Below are 8,140 nucleotides of genomic sequence, written 5' to 3'. Positions count from 1 at the left end.
AGGCCTTGCTTCTTCCTCTGGGCAATGTGCCTTACCCTCTCTGAGGAGTGGATGAAGGTGGGCTGGGAGGGGGGGTAAGTGGAGGGAATGGGCTGAGGAGAGGGAATAGAAACTTGGATAAGCATGTAAATGAAAAAAAAAGATAGATTGCTTTCTTTCTAAAAAATACTCACTTTTCTCACTCATCTGAACATACATACAATATTTATTTAATGATTTTGTATATTGAGACATATACTAGATGATGTGTGAAAAGGAGGACATATTTCAGAAAACCTCTCATTTTTGAAACTTACAAAGCGTGCGGTGAGATACATAAACGTGCAGAAAGTGACAGTACCTTAGGGTTTTATGAACCAATAGCTACCGCACATTTAGTTATTGCCATAAATGGAGTGATGGACAGTATTGGCAACGTTAAGAAACAAAATGAGCAGCCTGACCAAGATTATAAAAACTGCCTTTCAAGCCCTGAAACTAATTAGTGCTTTAAAAGAGGAAGAAGGTATGCTAGAGAGGGTTTCAGGAAGCTACTCATACTCTCAGATATGACCGCATATCAGCAACATATAATTATTAATTCCGCATGATACTGGCATGTTGAACCACCTGCAAGGTAAAGTTGAAGTAAAATTGATGGGACTGAGTACTTCAAAGTATCATTCATTGTTAGGTTACTTTGCTTTAAAGAGCATAAGGTTTGTTGTTATTTTTGTTGTTGTTATTATTTTTATTGTTATTATTTTTCCTTTGACTGAAAATAGATTGTTTTCTCATGCAACAAAAGTCCCAAGAATCCTATCAAAGCACTAAACTCAACCTGGAATCCAGTATGCTCAAAGGACCTGATGCAGACCCTTGCAGAGACTCTGAACGTTGGCTCGGTTCCTCTAACTTCACAAGGGCTTTGATGAAGCTGTTACCAGGTGTGGGGATGTAGCTCAGAGGTAGAGCACATGTTTTGCATATGTGAGGCCCCGGGTTCGATCCCCGGCATCTCCAAAGCAGTTCTTTTAACCTTTGACTGTTCTTTTTCAGGATGTTTCTGTACAAGGTGTCCCAGACTTTAAATTCCCGTGATGAGGTCATATATGCATAGCTAATTATTGGAATGAAATTGCTCGTTTGTCACCGTGACAGCAATGTTCATCTTTGTGACGACATTTCCATAGATACCACCATGGTCTGGTGAGTACAATGTGGTCGGGCTTTTAGGGATATGCTTTGTTCACAGAGCGGAAAAAAAAGAAAAGCTCTGCATTCGTAGTGGGGACAGTTTCTCTAATGGGTATGCTTTCTTGGGTGAAAACAAGGGTGAAGAGTTCTTCCTTTGAGAGGAAGTAAGGGAGGGCTGGGCGGAGCCATTCCTGGTTACTAAGGGGGAGGCAGCATTACGGTTGTCATAGAAACCGGGGTCATTATGGCGACTCTTTTCAAATGGCGACCGGACGATGTCCTGGAAAGGAGCATTCAGTTCCTGGTGTTTGGACTGAGTTGAGCTTATGGATTCCCGGAGGTGAGCACCAGAATCTTTCTGAGGGTTTGGAGGCAGATGCAGGGATTCCAGACCCAAGTAGGACCACTCCTACCTCGGGGTTTGCAACCTGTGTTTCTCCGGAAGGAGAGAGACTTGCGACCATTCTGCCTCCTCCTGTGCTGTTCTGTACAGGGCTGTGCTGGAGCCATTGTCCAGGAGGGGAATTGTGGGAGAGTGAACAGGAGGGAGATGAGGCCAAATGAGCACTCTGTGATCCCGACTTCCTACTCTGTGCTTGAGATTGTTCGCCCATGGATCGGTGAGATGTAAGAGATAAGTGAGATAGCAGGGCTGTCTTTCCAAGTTGCAGTCAGTCAGATCTCTGGGCAAACAGAAAAGAAAGCAATTGTTTTCTCTTTGAACAGTTTTAATATTATTTGAATGAGTTAATATTCAGCTATTTATTCCCAGCTTTATTTACCACTGGATGACCAGCGAGCACCTTCCTCTCCACTACCCCCTTCTTCCCCAGACCTGTCTGTACATGTCCCTCTCTGTGAAAAGGCCATGAGATTGCTAGCCCATAGGACCGGTGAGATTTAAGAGGGAAAGCCTAAATGCTAGTCAATAATTACCCTACATGTCTCAGATGAGTGGTAAAAGACTCACTTGGTTAGAGGATTTTCTTTTTAGTAATCTGCGGTTTTGTTTGGATTTGAGACAGCATTTCACTGTGTCCTACCCTGGCTCAGAACTCTCAGTGATTCTCCTGCCTTGGCTGCCTCGTGAAGGGGTTGCAGGTGTGGGACACTTTGTGCTTGGCACCGGTCTGGCATTTTAATTTCCATTTCCTTGGGCCCGCCCTGCCAGGTGGCCCTGATCTCTCCTCAGAATCCCTAAGACACTGCTTATGGCCTTAATATCTCTAATGAATCTCTATAAAGGGGGCAATCCTATCAACACCCCCTTGAAAAGCACACCTGAAATATTTCACGGGTCTCAATGACTACTTTCTGACTGACATATGAGGTTTTCCGTATGTTTCATAGAAATGCTTTATCAGATATATGTATTTCTAACTTTTCTCCTAGCCTCAGACTTATCATCTCAATTCTCATCCATGTCTTTGGAAGAGCAGGAGATTTTCAATTGTAAGATCCCACCTTCTCTAGTTCTTCAATTACGGTTTTTATTCGGTGTCTTGTCTGCGAAATCTTTTCCTGGAACCCAGTGACAGGGATTTTCTTCTTGTTTTCTGTTGGACATTTATAGGCTGATTTTTATATTTTTACATCTGTAATTTATTTTGAATGGTCTTCACATATGATACGATGTAGGTCCTAGTTTATATTTGTGGGTTTGGATATACACTTACCTCAGTATTGCTTCCTGAAAGGCCATCTTTCTGCATCAAATTGCCTTGTTTATTTGTGAAACATCAGTTCTCCAATTATCCAATCATGGTACATATGCCAGTAATCCCAGTGCCTGGGAGGCTGCAGCAGGAGTATGGTCAGTTCTTCTCAGCACACACTACACGCACTACACACAAGCTTGATGCCAGCATCAGACACAGGAAAAATGTTGACTCGATATAGGCAGTGGTATGTAAATGTGTGGATGTGAGCGTGGAATGTTGGTTTTGGACTTTTTCTTGCCAACTTTGATTCAATAGCATGCTGGTCCAATTACTGTAGGTTCACACAGAGGTCTCCTATCAGGCAATGCTGTTCTCTAACATTTGTCTGTTTCTAAGGTTTACACAAGCTATATATTTAGTCTACAATGTTTAGAGTTATCCACTCAATTTTTAAAAAGAATAAGTGCTATTTTATTGTTAGTGCATCGAATCTGTAGCTCAGTTTTGAATCAACAGACATCTTACTAATAATGAATTGTTTGAGCCGTGAACATAGTTGTCCTTTATTAAGACAGGTTGTCTCCAATTCAGCAATGTTTGGAAATCTCTCGGCCTATCAGCACTATGGATCTATCTGTCGGGATAATGCACAAATATTTGTACTTTTTGATTCATCTATAACTGCTATTATTTTTTAAACAAATTGATACGTATTGTTTTTTCTGTGAACAAATTATTAAATCTTCTGTAAACTGTCAGGAAACAAGTGTCAATGAAACTTACAAAGGATATTTTTTGTTGCAAGCATGGATTATTTCATGATGCAAACTATATTTGATGTGTAATGCAGCATGTCCCTATTTTCGTATCGGCATTTACAGGTTATTATTGACAGTCTGAAACAAATGAGAGAAATGTCCCAGAGACAAGTCCATGGCCATCGTCACAGGAATCTCATTCAGACCACATAATTTAGTAGCTCTCACCATCCTGTGTGTGGTCAGAGATGAATCTGTTGTAATGTGGTTGTACCCCTTGAGCTCTCAGTAAACACCAGGGAGCTAGGAGAGTGAGAATGAGGTGTCGTGTGTGTGTGTGTGTGTGTGTGTGTGTGTGTGTACAGGAATTCCTTGGCAGAGGCTGGTCTGCAAAGCCTGGTTGATTGACTCTTAGACCTGCAGTGATATGGAGATGGTGGAAGTCGCAGTCCCAGGGCCTAATTACAATTTCCTTTGTGTTCTCTTGAGCCCATGAGTAGCCACTCCTTGGGCCCCCTGTGTTGAACTTACCTAACACCTTGTTACTAAGTGATGACGTTGGACCTGACATTTAAAATATCAGAATATGTCTCCTTATCAAAGCTTTAAGTTTCTACCAGTCAAATGACTGCGTGTCATCACATAGCAGCTAGTGCCTGTAGCTGTGGTTTCTCTGCTTTACCATAATAGTCTACTTAATATTATCACCCATGTACTTAAAGAGAGTCTATAGTTTCTTCATTCTATTATTATAAAAACTTCATGAAACTGTTTCCACATTGTAACATGTAATTTGTACTAACATAAACCTGTCTCACTCATGTTTACTCACAGATATTTGACTCCAGAATGAACTCTCTTCTTCCTTTGAGGTGAGAGCTGTGTGTTTACATTGACATTTGTTAGTGTGTGTTGTGTATATGCTCATGCTTGTGCAGATATGTCCCTGGATATATATTGTGAAAGTTAGTTAATCACTTACTGCTGTGATAGGTTATGTGTTATAATTCTCCTGGTCCTCTTCAATGATGACCTGGTGTGTAGTATACTGCTTACTTATCTCCATATTTCTTTACTCATGTGCTGACCTATATCAGTATGGCTCAACACCCATTTTCCCAAACTGTTCTCCTCTCTATTGCCGTTCTCTATTTCCATGCTCCATTTGTCCCAATATTGGTCAGAGGAATCCATTTAAGATGGCATCAGTGTTCATCTGGTGCCTCTGGAGAATTTCCTGGGTCTAAGCATTGCGCTCTCTGAGCCCCTGTGTGGAAAGGAAGTAATGATGCCCACCTCAAAGAATAATTTTCAGGGCCTGAATGGAGAGAAAACAAAACCTGTGTATTTATGTGGTTGGCGGATTTCCCTTGCCCCCTTTGTGCTGCCCATGGAAGGCTGTGGCATGAAAGTAGGGGCCTGAGTGCACACAGAGAGGGGGAGTTCTTGCCACGGGAATGGGAAATGCACAAGCTCACATTCCCAGTATGTGTCTGCAGTCACAGTTATCACTGTATATGCCCAGGGTGGTGAGATGACCTGGGAGGAGGAAAAACATCATTGTGTACCTTCCATTGATGTCGTCTGCACAGACAAGGCACCATCATTCCATCCCCTGGGATTTATGTGCTTCCTCATCCTGGTTTCCTCTACTTCATGAGTTTTCTTTTCCCTTCTGCTACCTTCTAGTGTAAAGTAAAGGGTTTAATCTTTGCAACCCAGAAGCAGGAGTTTTAAGGAAGAACCCAGTGTGCTGTGATGTCTGCCAGACTGAGCAGAACGTTGGGACATTAAGGGTGAGTTAGTTCCCTTACCCATCCTTAACCATTCAATATGATAACAATACCTCATGTTCTGTTCATTAGCAGCTCTTTGAGGTGAAATGTGATCCCATGTGCCTAAATGCCTTGTCATCTCAGTTGGATGGAAGGATCAAGGCACTGTGAAGTGAGCATGTTACATCAGCTATCCCAGATCTCTCTGGTCGGTGTTAGTGCTACTCAGATATCGTGATTGCCTTCAAGTCTAACCCTATTTGATGTTACTGCAATTATAGTTCCTTCACAATCACCATTGTAAGAACAGAATCTACAATACATTTACTCTGTGTCTATAGAGGACCACATCACATCACTTATACTTTTTGCTTCAAACATCACACAGAACTGAGAGATATTAAAAGGAAAAGGAAACGTATATATTTTAATCATATTCTGCATTGATATTCTTCTTCTTTCTTCCAGATATTTCTGATTCCTCTAAGATTTGTTTGTTTTAGAAACTTCCTTTAGCCCTTTTTAGCAGCATGTCTCATATTGATAATCAATTACGTTTACTTTTGATGATGGTTTTTTATCCCCAAGATAATCCAGCAGAATAATTTATGTAGACATAGAGATTCAGGTTTGATAATTGCTTTTATTCAGCACTATAATAAATAGTGTGCTTTATCCCTTGGACTGCATGCCTCATTATAATTATGTGGCTCTCTTTTTGTCTACCAGAAACAGAATTCCTTCAACATGATCTCAAGGTTTTTTCTTTTTTCTTTTCTGAAGTTTGACTATATCAATCATTTCATGTATCTTGGGTTCATATGCTTCCTGGTTTACTCAACATTGTTTTAGAAATAGATTTTTTCCTTTGTGCTTTCATCTACAAGTTGTTGCATCTTCTGTTTTCATGGCCCACATATTTCACTGCCCTCTCTTTTCCTTCCTCTTTTAAGCTCCTGTTCGTCTCCTCATGGTCTGTTTTCTAGTTTTATGACTTGCAAGCATGACCACACACAGCCACACTCACAAACGAATTCAACTCTAGATTCGATATCTGAGAGAAAACTTGGGTCTTTTATCCTTACTTAGTCTGCATTGTTTTACAGACCTTCTGGAAAACTTGGGTCTTCTCCTACATTAATGGATACATAGAGGTCACCATTCTTGGAATATTTTTGTCTTTTCTGCTAAGCCGTGGTTTCTATTGCTGTGAAAGAGGCCTTTCAGTGCATCAGTGCCTAGATACATATGTGCCTCCCAAAACCAGTTTGTGATGATTGGTTCTCTCCTTCCACCTCATGGGTCTTGGGAATTGAACTCAGCAGGCAGGCATAAGTATATGTGCCTTTCTTTTACCAATTGAACTACCTGCAAATTGCAACATTTTAATCCATACATGCATTTGTGTACAAATTTAACAGTCTCATGTGGAGTTAGTGTCGGCGAATGTTCCATATTCATCTGGAGAGTAGGTAGGTTGTCTTCTATCAAGTTTCAGAAGTCCATAGAGCTACAGGAAAATTAGCTGTCATAAATCTTTTCAATGTATTATTTCCCATATGATTATTGTTGCATCGAAAACAGTGTGTTCCAATCTACTATTGTTCCTGAGCTTTTCCTTATCCATTGCATTACTCAGATCTCACTAAAGCAGTGGTTCTCAGTCTTCCCAATGTTGTGATCCTTTAATCCGGTTTGTCATATTGTGGTGACCTACGACTACAAAATTATTTAATTGCTACTCATAACTGTAATTTTGCTATTTTTATGGACCACAATGTAAATATCTGTGTTTATTTATAGTCTTATCTGATCCCTGTGAAAGGGGTCAAACTCAAAGGTTGAGAACCACTGATCTAAAGGAATATAATTGGTAGAATGTGCCTCCCAAAACCAACAATGGCTCTGTCTGGCAGAAAAGCCATAAATGGTAGTTGTTCAGTCAACAAGACTGGATGTCTCAGCAGTCCCAGTTTGGCACTGGAGATCTAGAGGATTCTTAGGGACCTGCTACTTTTCTTCAGTCACTATTGGAGTCCCAAAAATGTAGGTTCTAACTCCAACAAAGGGATGCCTCAGAAGCAGGGTAGATGACATTGCTGATAAGAATGAGAGCAAGCAAAAATAAAAGCTTTCCTCTTCCACGTCCTTTGATGTGGACTTCCAACAGAGATGATGATTAGGGTGAATATTCTCACCTCACATGATCCAATCAAGAAAATCTCTCACAGGAGAGTCCAGATACTTGAGTTTTAGTTGATTTCAGATGTAGTCTTAGTGACAACCAAGATTAGCCATCACATTCCTCAAAAAAATGCCACATTATTGGTATATTTCTTGAAAAAGTAACATTTTGCCACTAAAGTTGAGCCCATAGAATTATTGTGGGTTTCAAAAATATCTCTTAATTGCATATTCTTTTAAGCATTTCTCAAATATCAGAATTTTTATCTCAGGTTACCTTTTATTTGTAATTGGCTATTATTTTTTGTTCATTTCTAAGTGTTCAGTGTAACATTTAAGGGATATGTGCTTAAAAGTCAGTATTTTAAGATTTTATCTTTTTTTCTGTCAATTATGTTTTATTTTATTTTATTTTTTATTTTTTATTGAAAAAAATTTCCGCCTCCTCCCTGCCTCCCATTTCCCTCTACCTCCTCCCACTCCTCTCCCCCTCCACCCACTCCTCTCCCCCTCCCTCTCCAGTCTGAAGAGCAGTCAGTGTTCCCTGCCCTGTGGAAAGTCCAAAGTCCTCCCCCCTCCATCCTGG

General features: G+C 40.5%; 1 long non-coding RNA gene and 1 other non-coding gene across 3 annotated transcripts; both read left to right on the top strand.

The window, feature by feature from the left end:
• The first annotated feature begins 930 nt into the window (after positions 1-930).
• Positions 931-1,002, top strand: Trnaa-ugc. Its single transcript has one exon. It is a non-coding gene; the product is annotated as a tRNA-Ala (tRNA).
• Positions 1,003-1,466: 464 nt separating this feature from the next.
• Positions 1,467-8,135, top strand: LOC121436913. 2 transcript variants are annotated; one of them, XR_005972878.1, is made up of 4 exons: positions 1,489-1,516; positions 4,430-4,467; positions 5,285-5,391; positions 8,077-8,135. It is a non-coding gene; the product is annotated as an uncharacterized LOC121436913 (long non-coding RNA). The 2 variants fall into 2 exon arrangements; XR_005972877.1 differs by lacking the exon at positions 4,430-4,467 and having other exon boundaries at positions 1,467-1,516.
• Positions 8,136-8,140: the final 5 nt, after the last annotated feature.

This window comes from Microtus oregoni, unplaced genomic scaffold (assembly GCF_018167655.1).
Source record: "Microtus oregoni isolate MIOR12 unplaced genomic scaffold, Mior012 000050F_006, whole genome shotgun sequence".
Classification (NCBI taxonomy): domain Eukaryota; kingdom Metazoa; phylum Chordata; class Mammalia; order Rodentia; family Cricetidae; genus Microtus; species Microtus oregoni.
Note: the sequence above shows the minus strand (reverse complement) of the source record. Positions and strands in the feature narration are given on the sequence as shown.